At 45.1% G+C, this 25,348-nt stretch overlaps 1 protein-coding gene across 4 annotated transcripts in view; it reads right to left on the bottom strand.

Moving 5' to 3' along the window:
* Positions 1 to 25,348, bottom strand: part of FSTL5 (follistatin like 5) — a 3,721,575-nt gene that overhangs the window by 2,583,825 nt on the left and 1,112,402 nt on the right. The window lies entirely within an intron of this gene.

Consider the following 25,348-nt stretch of genomic DNA (forward strand, 5'->3'; position numbering starts at 1 on the left):
CCTCAGTCCAACCCAGAAAAGGTATGCTTTCCTATATTATGTGTTTCCCAATCAGCTGCATCCATTGTAATCCAATCTAATTTCTCTCTTCATAGAACACTGTCGGAATGGCACACTCACATCTCTAATTTCCCAAAACACACATTTCTTCCTATGTGTTGGACTTAAATACTACGCAAACTCCACCTATGAGGGGACTGTGTATACAGCAGATTCATCCTGGACAGTGTATTCAATCGGTCCCTAAGACACAAGGAAAAATGGCACACCTATCACCTACTTCTTTCCTAGTGGCTCTTTCACACAAGAAAGATAGAGGAAGTGTGTCTCCCTTGGGTTGTGGTTTAATTTCCTTCTAAACTCTCTCAAAGTGTTTAGGCTGAATACATACACAATTCAATATGCATAAGTGCTCTGTGTCTTACAGTTGGCTCTCTATCTTTGAACAATACAGCTCAATTCATGCCATTTCTCTAGGATTTGCCATTGTAAAGTTACAATTACAACAAGCAAAACGCAATAGAAATTTAGTACTTTTTCATATGCATGGATGCAGTTTATGGTTGCAATAATGCAGATATCAAATGTTTGTTCAAGGACTTTGAGACCGAGATATGGCTTTGTAGGTGTTTTCACATTTAAGAGATAGATTTTGAACAACCATTTACAATGATCATTTACAAAGAAATAAGCCCAGGTTCACTTTCATTCTCAAAGCAATTTCTGTTTCCTGCATATGCCGTAGGATAAACAAAGGGCCCTGTTAGAATATGCATTTAAACTGTGGAATATTGTTGGACAAGGGGACGTTGAGGTTAACAGCCTAAAATAGGATTCTGTTTTGCCAGTTTTGGCACTCAGAGTATGTCTTTAAGCTTCAAAATTAACCTGTCAGGCAAAAAGATGCACATCTAGAAATAGTTCATTACTCCAATTGAACTACACTATATTTATAAGCCATATGACGTCAGTTTACGCTATGGATGATGATGTATGTTTTCTTTTCTACTCTGTTAGGGCATTTCATTTCCATGTCCGACTGTGTACCACCCAAATCACTCTAAAGTTCTGTGAAACAGGTACTTAGACATACTTAGACATAATTGCTTTCTGTGAAAAATAAACATGATTTTGCTCAGTTTTGTGAACACATATGTGGTTTTCGGTGAAGGCTCATATGCAGAAGATTGCTTTCAAATTTAGATGCCCACTTGATTTGTTAAAAAAAATTCTATTTACAGTGTTAAGCCCCATCATTGCATTTTTATGGTTCTAATCTTGTACTGCATGCTATAGTCTGTTGAGAAAAACACACTAACAACTGTTTTGATGCTGTCATCTTTGCTTTTCATTGAGGAATCACCACTTCTCTGGCACTTTATGAGCTTTGCAGTCTACATAACAGGTCAAGGACACGTATTTCTGCTGGACATATAGACCATTATACATTGCAGAGTCTTCTATAACGTTTTGAACTGGGCATGCATTATCCTGATGAAGTGCTACTAATAGAATATCCAAAAAAAGCAACTTCAAACCTAAGATATGCCTATCTTACCGAAGATATGCATATCTTTCAAAATATATGCTTTAAATAAATATTGATATATATCTTGTTTTTTTGTTTATCCATGTCCCACTGTAGATGTGCTTCTGTGTGTCTCATTGCAAAATCTAAACTCTAACGTTTTAGCTCCCACTGGGATTTCATGACCCGGTACCCTATGCAATCAGTGACCTAATTTGTCTTTCCTCTCAGATGCCTCTACAATGAACTTAAACTTCAGAGTCCCCACCAATGCATCATAGCACTAGGAGACACACAATTCCCATCTGGGCCTAAATGCCTCTGAGCTCTCGTCACATGACACTTAGAAACAGACATGCATGCAGAGGGCAGAGTCCTTCAGCTCAGCACTCATGAGGGAGGATAGCTTAAGGGCAACACTTTTGTCTTGGAAGCAAGACAACGCATAGCAACACAGGCTCGAATCCCACTCTTGCGCTTAGAAACTGGTCTCCAATATTAAGGTTGTTATAAAAGATCAATTATATGAACACAACAGCAAATCGATTTTGAATTTCCCCACTAACATAAGACTGTCCCTTTACTTTCAGATCTTACATAGTGCCTGGAGACCATGCCAATGGGACTGGTGCACAGTACACATCCCAATAACATAGCAACAAATAACATGCACTTGTATTTTGGTTCCAAGAAGAGCCTCTCCCACAGCAAAGGAGTTGTGCTTTAATTTTGTAACAATATTTCCCTGTTCCAACCCCCTAATAATTGGCATATCAGACCCTATCTGATAGATATTGTACCCAATGTAAGCCCCATTCTTTTAGGGTATTTGAAAATATAAAGATTACCAAGTACTAGGTATCTCCATTATTTAGTTCCACTGCTTTGCTAGTGGATTGGCCAATCATATATGCGAATCACAGTAGTTTCCTTTATTGTCCTACTATTTATTGATACTTTGCAACTATAATGTGTGTGCCAACCAATAAGGGTGCTTTGAAAGTGGGATCAATTTCACAGCAATACCGGGCCTTCAGAGAATCCTGTTGACTCTTGCCACTTGTCCTCACTTTTTCCTACCACTTCAGACTACATTGCATGTTTGCCCACTTACCTACCACCCATTTTGCTCCTCACCATTGCTCTTCTTTTTAAGAGCACCCACGAGAATTCTTTAAGCTCCTTTTGCTATCTTCGTCGTTGGTACATATTGGTTTGTAAATAGGTATGTACTCCCAGTGAAAACATTTACTCATAAATAAGATCTATTAGCAATCTCGACATTCTCCTTAGGTTCAAAAGGAACACATTATTTTGGGAGTGAGTTGTACAGGCTCTTAACTTCAACACTGTTGTTGATAACAGCACACGTAGCTGGTTCAGCCAATCACGGAGGTAAGTGTTGCCTGGGTTCAGAGACGTGTTTACAATTTGTTCTGTTTTATTGTTTGAAGTATGGACCTAGCTTGAGAGCAGCTGACTGCTGTGCAATAAGGCCAACGAGGCATGCAGATTGCCTCAAGAGCTGCATTTTATACTATACTGGTTGATTTTCAATATTGCCATTTTTTGAAATATAAATAAAGTTTTGTGGAGTCAGGCTTGGCCATAACAATGAGTGATTTCAAGCTGTTAGCAATTATTCCACTCTGACAGCTAAAGTAAGTGCTTGCCAAACTTTTATATATGCTTGAAATCATCTACAAACACGTTATTGTTAGGGGGATTGTGTTAAAAGAAAAAGGTCTGGCATAACAAACCCATCATGCGTTAGATTTTTAGTGATACATTCATAGAACTCTAAAACAAAAAGCTCTTTTGTCATTCCTACTTTCCCAAAATTCTGTTTAAATATGCAAAACAGCCATAACCTCATTGGTTTTATTGGTGCAACACCCCATTATCTTTGGAGTTCTTTCTAATCATCACACACATACACACATACACACACATACACTGTGTTGAGCAATGACTTCTATGTTCAAATAAACATGAAGTGCATTTTTTAAACTGATGCAACAAAGAGGGTTTTCTGGCCGGAAGTTTAAACATTATGCATCATTGTATAATATTAAACGCATGCTTATGCTTAAAATTGTTCCCACCGGTGGTCAATACAAAGAAGTTCAGAAGCAAGCACTACTTTCCCTCCCACAACCCACATTTTGGTGGTCTGTAGCTGGCCAAAATCTGCAAGCATGAAAGAGATTGTACAGAAGCAAAAATGGCAAAGAGTAAATCTAAAGCGCAAGCGTACCAAGAAACTTGTGAAAGAATACTCAAGCCCTAGAAAGGTGAGAGGGAACAAAACAAAAGTGTGTGCCAAAGGGCAACACTGTTTCACAGAAGCAAAGAAGAAAGGTCTCTGGTGTCCCTTCACGATCTCAGTTCAGCCTTTACAGAAGCTGCCAGTACTAAGCAGGAAAATGACATTCCCTGCTCAGTTTACCATGTGTCTTTGATGCCATTTGGATAAACATTCATCACCACCAGGACAACCAACTGCAGAGTATGCCACACAATGCATAACATTTAGGTTTATAAGCAACCTTTGCATGAATTCAATTGTAAATACGAGGTTGGACTTTTACTGAGAAGCAGTACCTCAAATGACGTCAGTAAATCTACTTGTATAATTCACACATCTCTAAATGTCCCAATGTAGTGTACAGTCCAACAAACCCTGTGGAGTTGACAAACATTTTAAATGATCATAAATGAAAGCTAGCAAGATCCATAGCATAAACCACACGCTCAAAGAAAATGTTTTACTTTAACTCCGAACCATTAGTCCGTTTTACTCTTGGATTGTTGGGTTTTTTGGACACTGGTGTATACAGCAATGATGTAAACAATATGTACCATTTCATTTGCCTTAAAAGAAGCCTGCACTGTGCAGCTTTGCAGAATGGTGTTGATTCCCACCAATGCATGTTTCATGGTTGACCGTATCCATTACTTCACTGTGAGGATGCACATTCAAAGGTTCTAAGAACCTTCTCCAACTGTCTTTACTCTACTGAGGTGTTAATGTCAAGGCTGAGTTTAAAAATGCAGCCTTTGTTTTTGCCATCTTGTAAATTCTAACCCAAGCGATTGGGGCAAGATGGGTTGCAGCACATAGTGGCATGCCCCCTGCCAACATCAGAGCTGTAATCAAGAGAAGGAGGTTGATTTCTTTGTATTCAACGTGTTTATAAGATGCACATGTACCACCTGCATATATTATATGGGTGTAAACTATGACATTTGACAAGACTGCATGTTCAAATATACTTATTTTGCCTGAAGCATTCATATTACAACCAATCTTAGCGCTTCTTATGGAGTGACAGCAGGCAACTCACGAGAAACCAGATATTAGCACTGAAATGAACAATTCCTTATTCCGCCTTCCCTCACTTGCGTCCAATCGGCAGACAGCTTATTTTCTGATCCCTTCCTCCAAAAGATTGTTTTCTGACCTTCCCGGAAGAAAAGACCTGCCTTCAACAAGTTCCTCTAGTTCCCTTAACTGTAGAATACACTGCCTTTTCTCAACTGTGCACAGTATTGATCAAAAAGCACTCTTTCAACTAACAGAACATAGAAGATAACAGGCTTGAATCAAAAGAGTTGAAGCAATAACTTTCTATTCTCTTCAGCCTTAAAAACATTCTTGTTATGTTATGCTATAGTCATTTATACTGCGCACTTTCACCCAAAGGCATCTTGGTGTGAGGGTTCAAAGGGAAAGACTGCCTCTCAGTAAGCACATTAAAACAATAAGGTGTTCAGGGCATGCCTGAATTGAAGATGGTTTGTTGTCCCTCTAACATCTGATGGAAGACTGTTCCAGAGCTTACCAGCTGCAAAGGAAAAAGCCTTTCCTCCGAGTTGGGAGAGTCAGAATTTAGGAATTGTCACCAGATTGGCAACACCAAAGCAAAGTAAGTGTCCTGGGACATAGAGACAGAACTTATCTTGCAGATATTTGGCCCCCTGGTGATTGTAAACTCGGTGGACTAGGCACATAGATTTACATTTGATCCTCTGATTCACCGGGAGCCAGTGTAGGACACATAGCACTGGACTACTATGCACTCCATAAGGAGAATTAGTAGCCACCCGAGTCAATACATTTTTCAGCAGCTGCAAGCGATGTATAGAGCCAACAGGCTGGGACAGGTAGAGCGCATTACAATAATCAATACAACTGGTGATTAGCGATGCTACCACCAAATTTTGCAGTTGATTAGGTAGAAAAGGGACAACTTTTTTCCAGCACACTAAGCAAGACATGCTTGGCTTTACATACCGTGCTCACTTGCAGGCCATTGACAATGAGGAGGACAAGAGAATCTCAAGATTCCTGACCACCCTCACCAGAATCGGAAGAGCACCCAGGGTATCAGGCCAGTAAGAAGGCATCCTGAGAGCATCAATGGAGGAAGCACCCACCACAAGGACCGCCGCCTTGTCCCTGTTCAGCTTAAGCCAATTTGCTCTCACCCACCCTCCCACTGCCGACAGACACTCCCAGAGACAAAACGACTCAGTAACCTGGTCATGATCTAAACAGACCAGGATTTCAGTGTATTGTCACAGGAATAGAAATTAAATCCAAATAAGCGGATGAGGAGAACCAGACGGCTGAACATATATACTAAACAACATAGGCGACAGGAACAGAACCTTGATGAACACCACAGGAAAGTGCACAAGGAGAAGAACAGAGAAAGGGTAGAGAGATTAATTGGCTACTTTCAGTTAGAAATGAGGTAAAACAGTCCAGGACGTGCCCAGAGAGCCCTGCTGTAGCTAAACGGCAGAGCAGGATGGAGTGGTTTGCTGTATCAAATGCAACCGACAGATCTAACAGGATCAGAGCCCCAACTCTACTCTGATTCACTAGCATGGTCAGATCTTCTACCCCATGCTACAAGGACACTCTCAGTGCCTCGCCCTGGCCAAACATGAGACTAAAAAAGGTTAAGAAATCCAGACAATTCTAAAAAAGAAGAAAGAAGAGGAACAACCAAAGATTCCAAAAGTTTCATAAGGAAAGGAAAGAGTGAAATAGGTTGAAATTTAGCTAACACCAAAGGGTCCAAGGAGCATTTCTTCAGGAGAGGGAAAACAGTTGCCTGCTTCATTTCGGCAGGGATCGACCCAGTTAAACAGAATTTTAGTGGGACGCATAATGCACTTAGTTGGATCTAGGGCAGCAGAAAGCTAAATAGATCACTCAGAGGGGTACAGTTCAAAAACATAAAATCTTTGATCGTAATATGTCAAAATGTTCAAAGGGAGGAGAAATAGAAACAGAGATTAACATTGAACATGATAGAAAAGTTCCTATTCCATGATCATTCTCAAAAATGCAATTAAATGTGTGCATTTAAGATCTTATCCCAGTATTCTATAGTAGTGTTAGGCCAGGGCAGAATAACTAAAATTAACTCATACTTAATCAGAATTGCAGAGTTTCAGAGTGTGATGAATGTCCCTAACATGTATTGCATTGTATTGCATTGTATTGTATTCATCATTTATATAGCGCCCTTTCCCCATTTGTATGACCTCAATGCTCTTTGTGGTTGGAACACCACTGGTGACTGCAGTCAATGTGTAGGTGGTTCTAAAAGTTTAAATTAAAAGAAGCGTGTGTGCATTTTTGCCGGGTTAGGACTTGGGTGGGCTATCTAGGCTCCAGTAAGCAGCCCAGACATCAGGCACGTGGGTGGGTGCTGTTGGTGGTTTAAGATAAGGTGCTAGTACTGAAGGTTCGATCTGTGCCCAGCTAGACTGAATTTTGTTTTATTGGCTTTCACTGTATACTAATGGTAGAGGTGTTGAGGTACATCAGGGGTTTTAGTGTGGACGGCTATGTGTGCTGCTAGACCAGAATAGGATAGCCTTAACTGCTTTCTAGGGTGCATGGATGGGTGGATGCAAGACACTTGGGTTTTTCCTTCAATTTGGGTTTGTGATAGTTTTCTGAGGATGAACATTTCTGTAAAATGTGCATTGAAAAGTTCAGTAACTTTCATCAGCAGAAGTTCAAAATCCACAAATTGACCTCTTTCAGTTTTACCATATTACGTATGTTTTGGCAGTTTGTTAGAGAAAGTAAAATGTTTTGCATCTGGCAAATAATGCATTTTTTGTTTACAACAAATCAATCTAAACCTGCCTCACAACACATGACCTTTCCCATTAGCACTGAGAGATTTTGGCACAGTTGGGCTGCAAGACAATTAAGCTCAGACTAGCAAAACAACCCAAATATCAACTGGATATTCAATGTTGCTCACGCATGTTCTATAAATGTTTATCCATCACATGCATGCTTCATCTTTGAGATGGAGGGCAAGCATGTTTGCTATTCTTTGAAGGGCCTAGGCTGCAATAATACTGAGTGTGATTGGTGAACCAACAATATTGGCACATATGCTATATTGCTAAGGAATGTTTCCAATGCGCAATGATGAAGGGACCAATTTAATTGAATTGCACCTGGGTAAAGAATGTGTGAACTAATAATAATCGCAAAACAATGGGAGAAGTAAAATATAGTGCATGTATAACAGGGTTACACATACAATAGTGTAACAGAACACATTTAAGAAGGGATAGAAGTCCATACCCTCTACAGAGGAATTAAACATCAGTATTATGTTGTACATCACGACAGTGACGTCAGTTCATATGCACAAAAGAAGAGTTAGTCCGATTACTCAAATTCACAACAATCCATTAGCTCTTGCCAAGATTTCTCCAACAGCTACTCAAACCCAATTCATCAGATGTTTTCTCAATACCCGCTTAATTGGCCGGGATCGGTGCTCCTCTACTTAAAAATAAAATATACTGTTCCTATAATATTATTTTAAAAAGAAACCCTGCGGGAATGGTTTAGTTTTGAAATGAAAGTATAGGAAGAAGTTGAAACATGCACTTCAATGCACTGTACTGAACATTACCTTAAATAGCAGGTGTATTTGGGGGTTTGGATTGCACGTGTGAGGGGGTGTGGCAATGGGGTTTGTAGGCAGCAGGGAATATAGTTCCACTACTTCTTTTTGTACACTTCGACCACTGTTTCCATCTAATTCCATTTTCCTCAGGAAAAGTGTCCAAGTAGGCCAGGTAAGTTTCCCAAAACGTTGGTGGGGGAATGAGTGTAAAAGAGCTTGCCATTATCATGGTGGTCAATAGTAGGGTAGGCGTGTTATGACACACTGTGCTCAGAAAAATAATTGTAAATCTGAATTGGCTTTGAATGGTAATTCACGCTTTGAACAGGCATTGTGACGGGATTGGACTTGAATTAAAATAACTTTTTATGTTTTCATCATATGAATGTTTACACACCATTTTCTTTTAAGAGTTGATTGGTCGTATCAGGACCTTGAAAATCTTGGGTGGCTGCATAATGGTGTTCCATGACTGAGCTGACTCTAATGTCTGTCACTGATCGAGAGCTCAGAGTAGAATTGGGTTTGCAAGACCTGTTTCCTTCATTCTGAGAATCATCTCTGTCTGCACTTTCAGACCTTGGAATAAAGACACGTATTGTGTGGTCTCCAAGACAAGTACTTCCGTATGGAAAAACAGAGTTACTGCTTCTAGCATCAATGAGGATTCACCAAACTTCTCACTGGCAAAACCCAGATTTTAGTTTTGAAAGTGGAGAGATGCCTCAACTGTGAACAATACATTCAATGAGTCCACGAGCTAGTGGTGGATACTACCTAGGCACTTGAGCAAAGGTAGGGAATTATTACCTCCTAACTATATTAACCATTGTTGTCCGGCGTTCTGCTGCTTCTCGAAGCTAGGTTCATGTTCAATAACTACCCCCCAACAAACGAAATTAAGGTCTATTTACTATGGGATTATTGTGGCAGGATGAGCACAGTTGAGAGTCCGCTGGATTGGGATGCCATTCCCCTGCCTAAATATTTGTCTATTCTGCCCTTTAAAGTTTACTTCCACACTAGAACGCTTCATGGAGCATGACCAATCTAGCCCCTCAATGTCCTTTTTAGCGTACAAGTAGAACATTAAACTGGTAATGTTAATAGGGTCAGTAAAGTCAGAGGAAAATGAAAGATGGGGGAATTGGAAGGTATGACGAGTGGCCATAAGTAGGTAGATGTCTAAGGAAAAGGTGGATATTGGTAGTACATTTCAACCTCTATGTCAACATGCTCCTGCTGTGTTTACTCAGAGTACCTGCCTGTTCTCCTTCTACTTTTTCTTCTTCATGTGCAGGTGGTAGGAGTTAAAGACATTCATGGCCAATGGTCCATTCTAAGAGCATGTGGCTGTTAGTTGACATGTCTGCACGCACCTGTCAATCTATCATGCAGCCAGGAGGGATCAGTCAACACAGCATCAAACAGAATAGAAGCAAGAGGGAGAACAAAGCGTGTACTGCCCCATGGTGCTTAGAATGCAATTCTACAGCTCCCCTGCTCCCTAAACCCCAAATATTTTGCCATTTATAATCTTTAATCTATATTATACTAATGGCAAAAAGCATGTGCTGCATTAACATGCAGGCATGTCTAAACTATGAACATCCAAAACACTCACACCCTGGTTTTAATCTTTTTGATCCATTATGCATCAGTTATGAATTGACGCATTGTATCTCATGAACACAAAACAGGTTGCATCAAACTGTTATTACCTTCCTCCTTCCAGCCACCAACCCCCAACCCATACCTACCATAGCCCCCGCTATACCTACCAGAAACAAAAAAGATATCACCAGGGAGAAACTGCTTCCTCTTATCCTCCCTTGCTTGAACACCTTTGCTGCACAGCAGAAGGATAAGGACCCCACTGTCCTAGTAGACATTTATAACAGCCTAATGACCAATGCCATTGAGAGCTTAGCTCCTTTAAAAATCCTTAAAGCTAAACAACAGTCCCACTTGAACACTTGGTTCACCCCGCAGCTCAACGCGATGCGTAAAGAAAAGCGCAAAGCTGAAGCCCTTTGGAAAAGCCATCCCAGTGCTGCTAACAAAGCCTCCCTTCTAATCACCTCTCTTAATTACAAGGAGGCCATATTACAAGCCAAAAAGGAGACATACAACACACGAATATGCCAGGCAGAATCGAACACCAGGGAATTATTCAAAATCCTTAAAGAGCTAGAATCTCCCTCCCCTGCACCGGACACGTGCACTAAGGACAGCACCTGGTGCAACAACATACAAAATGCCCTTCTTAACAAAATATCCACCTTACAAGCCAAAATCAACGCCAAACAAAACACCCTCCACACCCCTTCATTTAGCAATACCAGGCCACCCAAAATAACAACCCTCGGCTCCCCGGTGCCGTTTAGCTTCACACCACTCACCGTTCTGGAGGTTGAAAAAATCATCCGCAATCTAAAACCCTCAAATTGCCAAGGGGACTCCTGTCCAGCCCCAATCATTAAGGAGTCGGCTCATGACCTCGCTCCTTTTATAACCTCTTTCATCAATGCCTCCTTTCAATCGGGAGTGGTCCCCAATAACCTAAAGGATGCTTGGGTTATCCCTCTCCTAAAAAAACCCACCTAAGACCCGGAGGTTCCAACTAATTATAGACCCATCACAACGGTCCCTTTTCTGCTAAAGATCTTAGATAGAGCAGCCTATCTTCAGATACAGAACTATCTGGAATCAAACAACCTACTAGGCATGAGACAATCCGGCTTCAGACCGAAGCATGGTACGGAGACAGCCCTCCTTGATCTCAAGACCCAAATCGAGGATATCAAAGACAAAGGTAAACTAGCCATGCTACTATTACTAGACTTATCTGCTGCCTTTGATCTGGTTAATCACCAAATCCTCTGTCACCACCTGAAAACTGCAGCTCACTTCTCTGACATGGCCACAAACTGGATTCAATCCTTCCTGGCAAACAGACAGATGAGGGTATTCTCGCCCACCTCTGCGGCTGACCCTGCACCAGTCCCGTGCGGAGTCCCCCAAGGATCGTGCGTTTCCCCCACCCTTTATAATGTATTCACTAAACTCTTATTCGATGTGCTTGATTACCTGGGTGTTACCTACACAAATTATGCGGATGACACCCAGATACTCATCCCCATCACGGGTGATTACACTTTAGACTCAAAAGCCTTGAACGATGTCTACCATGTCATTCAAACTTGGATGGCCCAACATGAGCTCTGTCTCAATGATGACAAGACAGAGCTCCTCATCCTAGGTACTCAGCAAAGACTAAACAAACTGAACCCTATGTTTAGTTCCTTTAACATTGATGGAAACATAACTAAAGTTTCTAAAGACACAAAAACACTTGGAATCTACCTTGACTCCACCCTCTCCCTTCACAGACAAACCAATGCAGTTGCGGCCGCCGCCGCCTATACCTGCAAGTTGATCACAGCCTGTCGTCCTCTCCTCTCCTCGCATAACTGCACTACCCTGGCTAGGACCCTGGTCATGTCTAAACTTGACTATTGCAATGCATTGTACCAGGGCACTAACCAGTGTAACCTTGACAAGCTCCAAATTATACAAAATAACGCCATCAGGGCAGCCCTCAATATCCCCAGATCTGCACACATCTCGGATACCAGGAAGAACCTTCACTGGTTGTCAGTCACCCAAAGGATCTCACTAAAATCGCTTGCCCTTACCTACAAATGCCTGAACAATCTGGCCCCCACGTATCTCTCCTCACGATTCACGATGTACACTCCAGTCCGATCACTTAGATCTACCCTGAATCAGAGCCTAACGATACCCAGATACAAGCTCCAAACAGCCGGTGGGTCTAGCTTCCCAGTCCTGGCAGCCAAACTGTGGAATACTGTCCCCTTGACTATCAGAAACCTCCCCTCCTTCAACCTTTTCAAACACAAAGCCAAATGTTGGCTCGCCTCCTCCAATGCCTAAGATTCTTACTAAAACGTGCTGCAATAACATCAGTAAGGATGCATTACTTGACTTTCCATGTACCACCTACACATGTCTATTTCTATGCCTTACTTATTGTTGATATATCATCATTGTATGCAACGTATGTAACCATTGCCTTAAGAAATGCGCCCGGTAGCCTCCGGGCCTGGTCTGCGCTATACAAATAAAATAAATACAAATAAATACAAACACTCAGGCTATGGATTCTCAATGACAATAAAAATAAATGTGTTTCAAATCTGCAGAATTTACAGCATAGTGGAATGCGGCTAATGACATCATTATTTAAATCTGCACGGGTCAATTTTCTATTCCGTCCATCAGCTGGGGCATCAGCAAATAAGGTTGCTCAAAATTCAGGCTGAATCTCATGCTTTAAGCCTGGGCTTGAAGCAAGCCACAAGCTGTACACACCCAACCTCTTATGAGCCACAGCCCAACAGTCTCCCACTGACCTTCTTCATCAATTAATGTGTCCTCCCTAGCCCCCCACATCGTATCACCTCCTTCCTTCCTCCTTACCTTTTGGGGAGGGCTAGCTTTGTGGTAATGGAATTGGAGAGGACAACATGGAAAATAGAGGCTCAGAGAAACAAGATGGTGCAAGCTTCCTTTAGCTATAAAGATCTATCTATGAAGCCCTGTCCCTCTCCCTTCTCAATAGGATCAAAGGCCCTTTTTGTGTGCAGCACCCTCATGTGAGCCCAAGACCTTTGTAAATGGGTGTGCCCTTTGATTCCTGTTCCAAGGGCAGATTTCTGTGTTGTGATTCTCTTTCTGGGTAGAGTGCTGCTTGCTGTCACAAAGGAACAAAGAGAGGCCACCCCAAAAGCTACAGTCTTGCTAGCAGCAGAAAAGACTGCCTGTGTGACATTGATGTAGCTTGGATAATTATGAGAGATCCTTGCCACCATACCCTAAATTCAGATCTGGCTTATATTTAAAGTTTTACATGCCACCATGGCAGCATACTCAAAGTTATGCTATTTTTGGATCAGGAGGGCATATCTTAAATGCAACCCCTGTGCTGCAGAGATGTGGCTGTCACTGCAGCTTTCTGATAAGCATCTCTGATCTACGAACCTGCTCTATGCCACTGGAGAGAAGGCACTGCATATCAGGATACTGATGCAGCAGGGCAGAAGTGTGCATTATGCATTTATCATGGAGCTTAAAAGAGGGGAATCCGATTAGCGGATTGCCCTTTCAGAACAAGAATTACCCGCATCATTGTACTAATTAACAATCATCAAAAAAGAGAGGGCTTGTACACACTTACCAGATGCCAATCCATCACATTGCCATATCACGTGTAGTTATTAGTGAATCATATGGTCTTCTTCTTGATGCTATCATGAAGTCATGACCACCCAATAGACATGTATTGAAGTGATTATATATGTATTTGTTTAGTTTATTTGTAACGCGATGGAACGACGCCATTAGTTCTTTCAAGCACAAATCATTATTCCCACTTTTAAAGATATAGATGTATTCGTAATGTTAATTGGTGACCTTAAACTGTCTCTATATTTACCTGCACACAAGACCTAGATTTCATTTTATACCGCGATGGGACTGGCTTTTTATGTGTGCGTGAAACAGGTCAACTTATTGCTAATTACACCACAATTCTAGGAGCCGATATACTTTCTTTCAAACGAAGATATGAGTGCGTGTTACTGTTCATGGATTTCATTTTTTTTAATTGCAATATGCAGTGTAATTCAACCCAGGAATTATTCGCATAACTGTAGAATCACAGCTCTTTCATTTTATGGCTGAAGTGTCAGCTCGTATGCTAATTAGAGCTCGGCATGCACTCAGAACAGGAATGTGGTTTCAGCAACACTCAGTTTCTTTGCAAATGATATTTTCTTCTATTTGCATACTGATGACAGTGTTCACAGCCGTTGGAAACAATATGCTAGTGTTATGAGCGAGATGAAATGTCAGACGGACAAGAGAAGACATGGATTATCTAAATTAAGGACAGTTGTGTTCTGTTTGCAGGTGTCACTTTAGGAACATAACTTAATCTGTTGTACAATGTGGGTCATATTTCTACTCTGCGACTGAGATGACTCCAGCATCCATTTGTATGCAGATACAATGCAAACCAAATCCTCATTATTCAAATGAATTCTGCATACTTCACCAACACCAAACACTTGCGAATATAAGAGTAACGTCAACAATGTTCCTTGAGTTGTGGGCATTGCACCCCAGGCCTAGTAACGCAGGTTGTTTTTTTTTCCTGCATTTTTTGAGAAATCAGACTTTCTAGGCTGTAATCAAATCACACCACAGATGTGTTTTGCCCTAATTTTTCGTGTTACAAAGTATATAAAGTAAGGGCAGCTCCCTGTTAACTTACACTTTTTTGTTTAATTCCTAGTAACACCTACACTATATGTTCTTTCTAATTCACATGCATGCCGGCATTATTTCAAGGTTTGTAATTCACAGACACAAAGAGGACTCATGACACAGGACACATTGTAAGCTCCAAGTAGAGAGCATGGAAGCTTTTTTCAAAACCCAGAAAAGTGCACTTTAGTTATGTCTTTAACACAATTTAGCATGTACATAATAGATGACACTGCTGCCAGACAGCTTCTCCATGATACATGTCCAAATGCATCACGGTGCAGACTCTGTGAAAATATCATCTATTCTGCTTAAGCGATGGGTACTGTCCAAGTCTTCGTATCACCTTCTCAGAGAACAGTTTTAGCAACCATGGTAGATTTAGAGGCATTTTAGTATTTTGGCCAAGTAAGTCCTTGGGCACTAAAATGATTCAATACTTACCACAATTCCTAAAAATAGCTCTACATACTGAGGCATTGCTGGAAAAAGCCAGGAATGTTGGCTTTGCTAATGCTTGTGTTTCTGATTATATAACAGTAATAAGTCCTTAATATTAAGACACACTTTGAGTACCTTTTTACATTCAAGCACTTACTTTAGGCCCCCACAAGCATGATCGGCTGATTTAAAGTGCATGTTCTGTCTTAACGTGTTAAATGGAATCTGTTTCCCATTTTTCATACAGTGTCAACATTCTGACTCTTGATATTTAATTCTTTAGAAATATTGTTTAAAATGCTTACAAAATGTGCATATTGTGTTACTAAAGAAGAAGGCAAATACAATTCCATTAAAAGGCATTCGCAACTTGTTATATTTGTTATATTTAGAAGCAGTAGGTAGTCCTACTTCAATATGTTATATGCACTCATGATGGTGACTGCGCTCTGAAGAATTCTGTTGGACGAGTAAGTCTGCTGGGGTAAGGGAGTGTGTTTAATGTGCATAAATGACATACTGTCCTATATATGGTCAATGGGCATAACTCCTAAATAAAACAGGAACCCTAGTCACCTACACAATTCTCTCAGATTAATCATATTTGAAGGGATAGACCCCCACATATCGGGGGGTCGGGGGATCGGATGCCTTTTCAGGAGCAAATGATTAATTCCAACATGCATACAAACAGAAATAAGCCAACATCCACAATTGTAGATGAGGTACGGCATACTTTCGGGGGGTAATTCATAGATTTCAGAGCAGAGGAAGCGCACGCGAGCAGTGCAAAGAGGGAGCGTGCGCCAGCGTGCGCCATCCGTGTGCGCTAAACAGCATTCTGGCATTTTGAGCGCTGGCGCAGAGAACATCCTGCAGCGCCAGTTAAGCCCCCAAGAATGCCCCTTGCGCAAGGAAAAGGCATTGAAATCCCCAATGCAGCGCAAATGACTGCACTAACCCTGCACCATCTTACAGGGGCGCTCCACTGTAATCGCATGAAAATACTACACGCACCCCGCTCACGGCACCCAAAAGCGTGAAAATGTACTGATGCACCCCTCGGAATACACGTACCCCACTCGTGCCAGGTAAATTGCATAGAAAAAGCACCCCCCTGTGGCGTGGGCTGCCTGTGGGGCATGCCCAGGGTGGATGGGCTGCCTGCGGAGTATGGGGAGGGGGAGTGGGCTGCCTGTGGGGCATGGCCAGGGTGGATGGGGTGCATGCGTGTATTTCGGGGTGGCACAGGGAGTTTCACACACGATAGGCCTTGGGCGAGCGGGGTACGTGTATTTAGGGGATACGCTGGAAGTTTCACATGCGATACTCCAGGTGAGAGCGGGGTATGTGTATTTGGGGGGTGGCGGGACGTTTCACATGCGATAGGCCTTGTGCGAGCGGGGTACGTGTATTTTGGGGTGTGCGGGACGTTTCACACGCGATACTCTAGGCGAGAGCGCGGTATGTGTATTTTGGGGGCGCATGGGAAGTTTCACACGCGATACTCCAGGCGAGTATTTGGGGGGTACGTGGGGAGTTCCATACGCGATAGGCCTTGTGCGAGTGGGGTACATGTATTTTGGTGGTGCGCAGGAAGTTTCACACGCGATAGGCCTTGTGCGAGCGGGGTATGTGTATTTTGGGGGGTATGCGGAGAGTTTCACACACGATAGGCCTTGTGCGAGTGCGGTATGTGTATTTTGGGGGTGCGTGGAAAGTTTCACATGCGATACTCCAGGTTAGAGTGGGGTATGTGTATTTCGAGGGTGCGCAGGAAGTTTCACACGCGATACTCCAGGCAAGAGCGGGATACGTGTATTTTGGGGGTGCGCAGGAAGTTTCACACATGATACTCCAGGCAAGAGCGGGTACGTGTATTTGGGGGGTATGCAGGGAGTTTCAAATGCGATAGGCCTTGTGCGAGTAGGGTACATGTATTTTGGGGGTGCGCAAGAAGTTTCACACATGATACTCCAGGCAAGAGCGGGTACGTGTTTTTGGGGGGTACGCGGGGAGATTCACACACGATAGGCCCTGTGCGAGCGCGGTATGTATATTTTGGGGGTGCGCAGGAAGTTTCACACGCGATACTCCAGGTGAGAGCGAGGTACGTGTATTTGGGGTGTACGTAGGGAGTTTCACACGCTATTTAGCATGTGGGCCCTCCCTGGTGTGCGGTTTCCCTCCTCACCATGCCCTGCAGGCAGCCCACATGGCACCATGCACTTGTGAGCACTCTTGTGAGCACCGACTTATATCCCCCCACCCCATCCCCAGTGATCGGCACCTGCCAGCAGGTCCCGACTCATGTCCCCCTGCACCCTCACCCACCCAGAAGTGACGGGCACTTGCTAGCAGGCCCTGACTCATGTCTCCCTGCACCCCCACCCACCTAGTAGTGACGGGCACCTGCCAGCAGGCCCCCACTCATGTCCCCCCGCACTCCCACCAACCCAGCAGTGATGGGCACCTGCCAGCAGGCCCTGACTCATGTCCCCCTGCACCACCACCCACCCAGCAGTGACGGTCACCTGCCAGTAGGCCCTGACTCATGTCCCCCTGCACCCCCACCCACCCAGCAGTGACGGGCACCTGCCAGCAGGCCCCAACTCATGTCCCCCTGCACTCCCACCCACCCAGCAGTGACGAGCACCTGCCAGCAGGCCCCAACTCATGTCCCCCTGCACCCACATCCACTCAGCAGTGGCGGGCACCTGCCAGCAGGCCCCCACTCATGCCCCCCTGCATCCCCACCCACCCAGCAGTGACGGGCACCTGCCAGCATGCCCGACTCATGTCCCCCCAACACGTCATCGCGATCCACACTCATGGCCATTATGGCCACCCAAAACCCACCCCATGCCACCTCAGTCCAAACACCCAAACAAGTATTCCATCCACTCCACATTGAAATCCCCATGTCATGATAGATACCAAATGACAAGTATGCACATCAATACATGTCCGTCAGACACACACAATGGGGGCAACTGAATGAGAAAACCCACAGCGTGACATGCATGAAACCAATGAGTGAATACCACACAAATGAAGTATGAAATCAAAATGTATTAAATACAAAATCAACGGAATGAAAGAAAATCACACAAGAAAAAAAAATAATAAACAAAAGGCTGGATGTCCAAAAATAATGAAAAATATATGAATGCTGAATCCAAATAAATCCAAATGAAAATGGCTCCAAAGGGTTTGTCCATCAAACCAAATCCAAAGGTAAAAAAAAATTGAAAACCATTGCTCCATGGGAAAAAAAAAATCAATGAAGTCAAATCCAGTCCTGAACTATATACAATGTAAAAATCTAGGGTCCATGAGTCCAACAATCCAAAGGAAACCTACAAAAAACCCTACCTAATAAATAACTATATACAAAAAGGTGGGACATAGTCCATGCGCCCCAAATGAAAGAAAAATAGAAATGAAACCTAACACTAATGAACTATATACAATGGCGGCGGGCAAGTCCTACTGCTCACTTGTTGATTTCCTGGGCCAGGGCATCTTCGAACTCCTGTTCAACGTCCTGGAGGCGGGCCTGTTCCCTGGCCCCGAGGTCTCGCCGGGATAATGCCATGTCCACCTACAACTCCCTGCAAATTTTCTCGAAGAACTCAGCCTGCCTCAGCGCCCTGCAAATGGAGTTCTCTGCCCTGACCATAGTGAGCCATGCCTCTTCTACCCACCGCCGCTCCACATCTATTTGCTGGCCCAACCGCTGCCACACGGAAGACACTCCCAATCCAGGGTACTCCTGCCGTCCGGCCGATGCCTGCCTCTCTGATGTTGATGGCCCCGAGCCATCATCGCTCCCACCTTGAGCCTGCTGCTGCCATGCATGTGCCATGCCTGTTGATGCCTGCACGTCCTCCTCCTGCTGAGGTCCAGTTGTTGGGGTGGCCACCCCTGCTGGACCTCCGACTCCCGACTGTGGCAGGGATGTGTCCTCCACCAGCCTAGCCGCTGGGTCAGAGGCAGCTTCACAGGATGGCCAGGTGATACTTGGCCCAGAAGATGGCACGGAGGACGACTGGCACATAGGGGGTTCCGTTGAGGAGGGGGTCGGCACAAGGCCCAGCACACGGAGGATCCCAGCACCTGTGAGCCCTCCTAGACAGTCGACGTGGTCAATGAGGCATCTGAAGTAACGTGCTTCGTCCTCACGAGAACCCTACATGTTATCCCGGATGCCAAATTGACGTAACACCACCCCAGCCAGGACAGGCTCAACACTGTCCCAGATTGGCACGTCCGCAGGGAGAGGAAGTCCAGTTGTTAGCGGATCCCTGAAAATGGGTCTGGACAAAGGCATCCCTGCTGGTGCGGGATGATGCAGTCACGGGTGCAGGATTACACACAGGCACCACCGCGGCCGCCTGTGCTGCCTCCTGTCCCTGCCCCTGGACTGCACCACCAGCACCAGTGAAATCCCTACCTCCAGACCCCATGTGTGGCCTTCTACGGCCTCCTCCTCAACCAAACCCTCCACCAACCTGGATGACTTGGTGCCATATTCCTCCATAGGCCCCTGTGGGTCTCAGCTGCCCCTTCTGCTGCCGAGGAGTCCCCCTCTGACCTCCGCCTCTTGGACCTAACCTCGGCAGCTGCGGCCGCGGACGTGACACCAGAACCCTCACTCCCCGATGAGACGACAACCTGGGAGGAGAGCTGGGCCTTGTGTCTCCAGCTGGCGGTGGGATCCCTGCCGTTGTGCTCCACAGCACTGTCTCTGCCCTCTTCATCAGTTGACTCTGCAGATAGGGAGAGACAGAACACAGCCACCAGGGCACTGTACAATGGTTTGATACACACATAACAGTTGCACATGAGTGGCAGTGTCAAACTTCACACATGTCATCACAATCCCCAACACACCTATAATTTGAACCCCACTCACATGTGCAAATTAACAGGAATGTTGCAGCAGGCAGCACCATCCATACACATTCAACAGCATGAGCATCCGAAGGTTAGTCTGACGTCACATTCAACACAGGGAGTGCTAAACACATGTACACACGCCACCAGACATACATGCATCTGTACATCTCCACCACCTGTCGCACTTAAATCATCGGCATCCATGTCACATCTGCCAATCAGCCTCCTAGATGTCGGTGTCACATGCATCCATGTTGTATCACAGTGGCACACATGTCAAATACACACACACGCACATGTACATTGTGCACATACATGAAGGTGGAACCAGCATCCATGTGTCACACCACAACCATGCCACAGTACATAAACATAATTATACACATGTGTGCACGGACACATGCATTTGGGCATCATGCAGTTGAACACATACACCATTGATGTGCCTCACACATGACTGGACTTGCATGCGGCAGGCTTATGTCCCTGTACACACACATCCCATGTGTCGCGTACCCATTCAGAGGTCATTGTAGCCAGCGTGTACCACACGTATGCTTCTTTTTGTGTTTCTGGGTGCCACAGCGTAGTGTGGGTTCTTTATTCCACGCACGTGGACTACCAGGGGTCATGTGCATGTTAAATGTTGTTTTCGGGGTGCTTGAGCATTGTGTGACCCGTCATCTTCCCCCCGGGGTCACAGACAGCCTTGCTAGAGCACTAGGGTACGTATTCCATCTAGTACCCTGCCCCTTTCACCCCAATTGCCTAGGACAATTGTTTACTGCACCTCCCATTCGCACAAGAACATCAGTGCCATGGTTGGCAGGTGGCCAAGTAGTAAGGGAGGCAAAGGTGACCGACCTCCAAGAGGTGGGCACGGTAGGGGCGTGGCCAGGATGTGCAGGGTGACCCAAGAGGCCAGTGTGTGGAGGACCAATCAGGGACACCTATGCCCCCCCAATGGGTCGGGGAGATGCAGCTGACACCATCCAAGCTCAGGTCTTGTTAACCCGGCCATTATTGTCAACCGAACAAGCACAGGATGACTCCCAGGCTGACTTCCGTGTCACCAAGTCAAAGCCACGTGTGGCAGTTAAAGTTGCTGTCACCAGGCCCCGTGGATCTGGGACAGCAATGTCATCTGCTGCCCCAATTAGGCAGGTTGAGGAGGCTGCAGGGGCCCCTGCAGCTCAATCCACCCCAGCTCCCAGTCTCCCAGGGACAGTGTTGGTCCAAGTCCATCACACCGAGGTTGGTCCTGCCAACATCACCCAGCAGCCAATGCCTGCAGTGAGACCTTTGCTCATCGTGCCTTTGGCTACTTCTAGTGCACAGTCCACCTGCGCTTCAGCCCCTATCAATCAGAGCGGTGTAAGCCACTCAAGGTCCGCACCACCTCCCAAGAGGAAGAAGGGTGCTCTTGCAGTACTGGCTGGGACGCCAGATACAGCTCCCCCCTCCGGCACGTCAAGGAAGCGTAGTTTCAATGATGTGGAAGTATAAACACTTGTGGGCTACGTGTCGGCCAATGGCCGTGAAATGCTGGTGACTGCAGGGTGCAAGACTACGACTGCTCAGTGTAGGGCCCACTGGCAGTGCATCACAGACCAGATTAGTGCCCTTGGATTTGTCAGGCGCACAGCTGATGATTGCTCTAAGCGGTGGAATGACCTCAAAAACAGAGCAAAGAACAAGCTGGCTTCCTATCATGCCTCTACTCTGGTGACTGGCAGTGGGTCTCCACCGGAGGAGGAAGTACTTACAGAACATTGGTCTATCGCTGGAGGCTTCATCACAGAGGAGCAGATGCAAGGTGTGGGAGACCTACCAGATCTTGAGGCAATGTCCGGTGAGTGGCATGCATTTGTGTGCAAACCATGTGTATGTTGCTTGGGTGATGTGTTCTGATTGAGTGCCAGGTGAGGGTGTGTAGTTATGACTGCTATGGGTCACCCATGCGGTGCCTCCAAACCATAGCACGGCCTTGGGTTTGGGTCTTCAAGTATCCGTTCGGACCGCAGTTGACAATTTGCACCTGATTACTGCACTTGCCGTTCAACTGCCATCTTGCCACAACATTGTTCATACTGTTTTCCTGTTAATTCTGCCTGATTGATGAACTCTTTTGCATTTTTACCACACATTTGTGTGCCCTTCTGCCCCAAATGTAACATACTTCTGACATAGATTACGCCCCACAATGGCCCACATATGTTTCCTTAGTATGGGAATGATTTAATCAATCAGGCTGACTGAATAATGTGCACCTACACATGGCCTGCACACAATCACTTGGGGCCCTGTTTGAATGTTGAACATGACAATTATCTTCTGTCATGTCGAAGTGACCAACCATTGATGTATCCATGTGCCTGCCATCACTGCATTAGTGAACACTGGCTTTGTTGCCGCGTGTGGCACATGCATGTTTTGTCACACTATTTTGCATGTTCTATTTCATGATGTTCATCTCACATGGATAGGTATTGGGCTCCCATATGTTGTGTGGGCAGTCTGTAGTCCAAACTGTGTATACATCCCTAGTGGGGATTTATGTTCATTTCTCCACTGCATGATGGATTTTTATATGGTTTTACAAACAGGACTTTTTTGCATATATACATGTAGCTTCTTCATGTTTTAACGAGCCTGTCTCCTTTGCAGATGCAGTTCATGTTGTATGCAGTACACTGCCACATTTGCCTACCAGCAACACTTTGCAGAAGGGGTAGATGTGCTGCCTTTGTCAGGTTGTGACACTTGCACTACTTTAATTTTTTACTGTCATATGTTGCACTGTTGGATCCTGTACTGATGTTTTGTCTTGCTGGTAAGTATTTGTTAATGTGTTTTTTTTTTTCATTGGTGAGAGGCAATTGTCTGTGGCCTGTTTCCATTTGGGACGGTGCACTTTGTGACACTTGTGTCATGTGATGTGCATTCATTTGGTTGCTTTCACATCGCATGCAATGCCATGGTGTGTTGGGTAGCTGAAATGGGGTTAGGGGGGGGTTTGGTGACGTGCCACTATTTGTTTGTAGTGTTTTGCAAGGGGGTAGTCCTTCATGCTTCATGAATGTGTGCTTTTTACTGACACAGCATTGGGTGTGTTTAAGAAGCTAGGGATACACACAATGTAGCACTTCTAGGTAAACAATCTCAGGGTGGTATGGTTGTGACAGTTGACTGTCCCTTTTGTCATCATCAAAAATTGTCAGCTGGTATGTCCCAGGCCTGTGTGCACTCCGCAGGGGTGGGATTTTAGGTGAAGAAATTTGTCACAAGCTGGGTACGGGCTGCATCATCACGTGCCCTTTCACCTCCCATGCGCAGCGCCATGCATGTGGTTGGGGATGTGGGGGCAACACCATGTTCTCCAGCACGCCCCGGCGGGTTTCAACATTGTGCAGGACACATGCTGCCACTATAATCCTGCACACAACTGGAGGCGCATATAGCAGTATTGCAATATGGGCTGTGTTGTATCTTACCTCGGGTGGTGTGGTGGGGTTCCGTATTGACGTCATCATGTAGGTGCTCAGAGGGTAGGCACTGTCCCCTGGGGAGGTGATAATGGTTGTCATTAGTGGGGTTTTCACATTTCTCAGTGTCTGACATGCAGGCATGTGCAGAGGCATTTATACTCACCAATTAGCCATGTGTCGCCATGCCGCCCATCTTCCAGGTAACATTCTGAATATGTAACTATCATGGCTGGACCCCGGAAAGTTGGATATACTGAGGTGATGATTCCTTTGGCATCACATACAACCTGCATGTTGATGGAATGCCAGTGCTTGCGGTTTTGATAGATGTGCTCAGTGGCCCTGGGAGGACGAAGTGCCACATGGGTGCAATCAATGGCACCTAGCACTTTGGGAAGTGTGCCACCCCCTAAAAGTGCTGGACGACAGCCTGCCTTTCTGCAGGTGTTCTGGGCATGCATATGTGCCTGCGGACTGAGGGGCGTGCAGTCATGATGGCCAACACCTGGTGTAGGCAGTGTGACTGCGTGGCCTGTGAGACACCCACAACTATGGCACTTGTCTGCTGAAATGACCCAGTAGCCAAGAAGTGCAGTACATTGAGCACCTTTTCCAAGGGGCTCAGTGCTTGGGAGCACAGGGTGGGTGATGTGAGGTCATCCTCCCACTCCCTGACCAGTTCTAGGATTATTAGTGGTGGAAACCTGTACCTCCCATACACCTGGTCATCAGGCATCCCAAACAGGCAGGTCCTGGGTAACAAAATGCAGGGTCTGGCTACCCTCCTCCTCCTGCGGTGTACCACGACCACTGCTGCGAGGAACGGTATATTCATCATAGCGTATGAGCTTGTTTGTTGTTTGCGTGCACTTTTATGCTGTGCAGGGCCACTTACGCCTTCTTCCTGTTGACGTACGTGTTTCCAGATTAGCGCGTCTTTTTTGGCACACAGGTTACCCCTGTTTGATTCCATGAATACGTGTTGTTAGTGCGCGTGTGGGCGTTGCGAGCATTTACCTCCCGTACTTCCCCCGTAATAACCACATTTTCACACGTTCCCCATTCTGTGTGTTACGTCCCGTGTTCCGCCCACTTTTCTTGTGTGTGCTACACAATGTGCGCTTTCCCTGTGCACGTCGCGCACCCCGTTTAGTGACGTGTGCGTCCACGTGCGCCACCCACGGATTTGGCGCACTTCCCAGGATTTTCACGCTTGTGCTCCCCTTTTCAGTGCACGTTTATTCCACGAGTTACCCTGTCAATGTTTAACAAGTATCAGAGTGATCCAGGACTCCAGAAGCAACTATAGGCAATGAGTGACGGGTTGGGTAATTTTCTCTGTATCTCCTATAATGAGCCTTTCAAATGTGGTTAGTGCCAAAATGCCACAGTGCAAGCAGTGCCAAATGGGCTGTGTCATGCTTCTTGCACATGTCTCTCATCAGATTCCCTGATCCGTGCTCTATTTTAGTTTAGAAATTGCTCCAACAGCATGATACATCTTCTCTTTACGAATAATTCAATGGTAATTCCAACTTCAAACAAACAGCAGTGCTATAGACACATTTCATATCTTAGGCGCATCTTCCCTAATCATCAAGAGCATCTCGTTTCCACTACTAGGAAACCTATAAAGGATTGGAGCTGGTATGCAACTCTGTTATACCTGTTAGGGGAGT

The sequence above is a fragment of the Ambystoma mexicanum genome, chromosome 6q (genome assembly GCF_040938575.1).
Source record: "Ambystoma mexicanum isolate Mex_15411 chromosome 6q, UKY_AmexF1_1, whole genome shotgun sequence".
Taxonomy (NCBI): Eukaryota; Metazoa; Chordata; class Amphibia; order Caudata; family Ambystomatidae; genus Ambystoma; species Ambystoma mexicanum.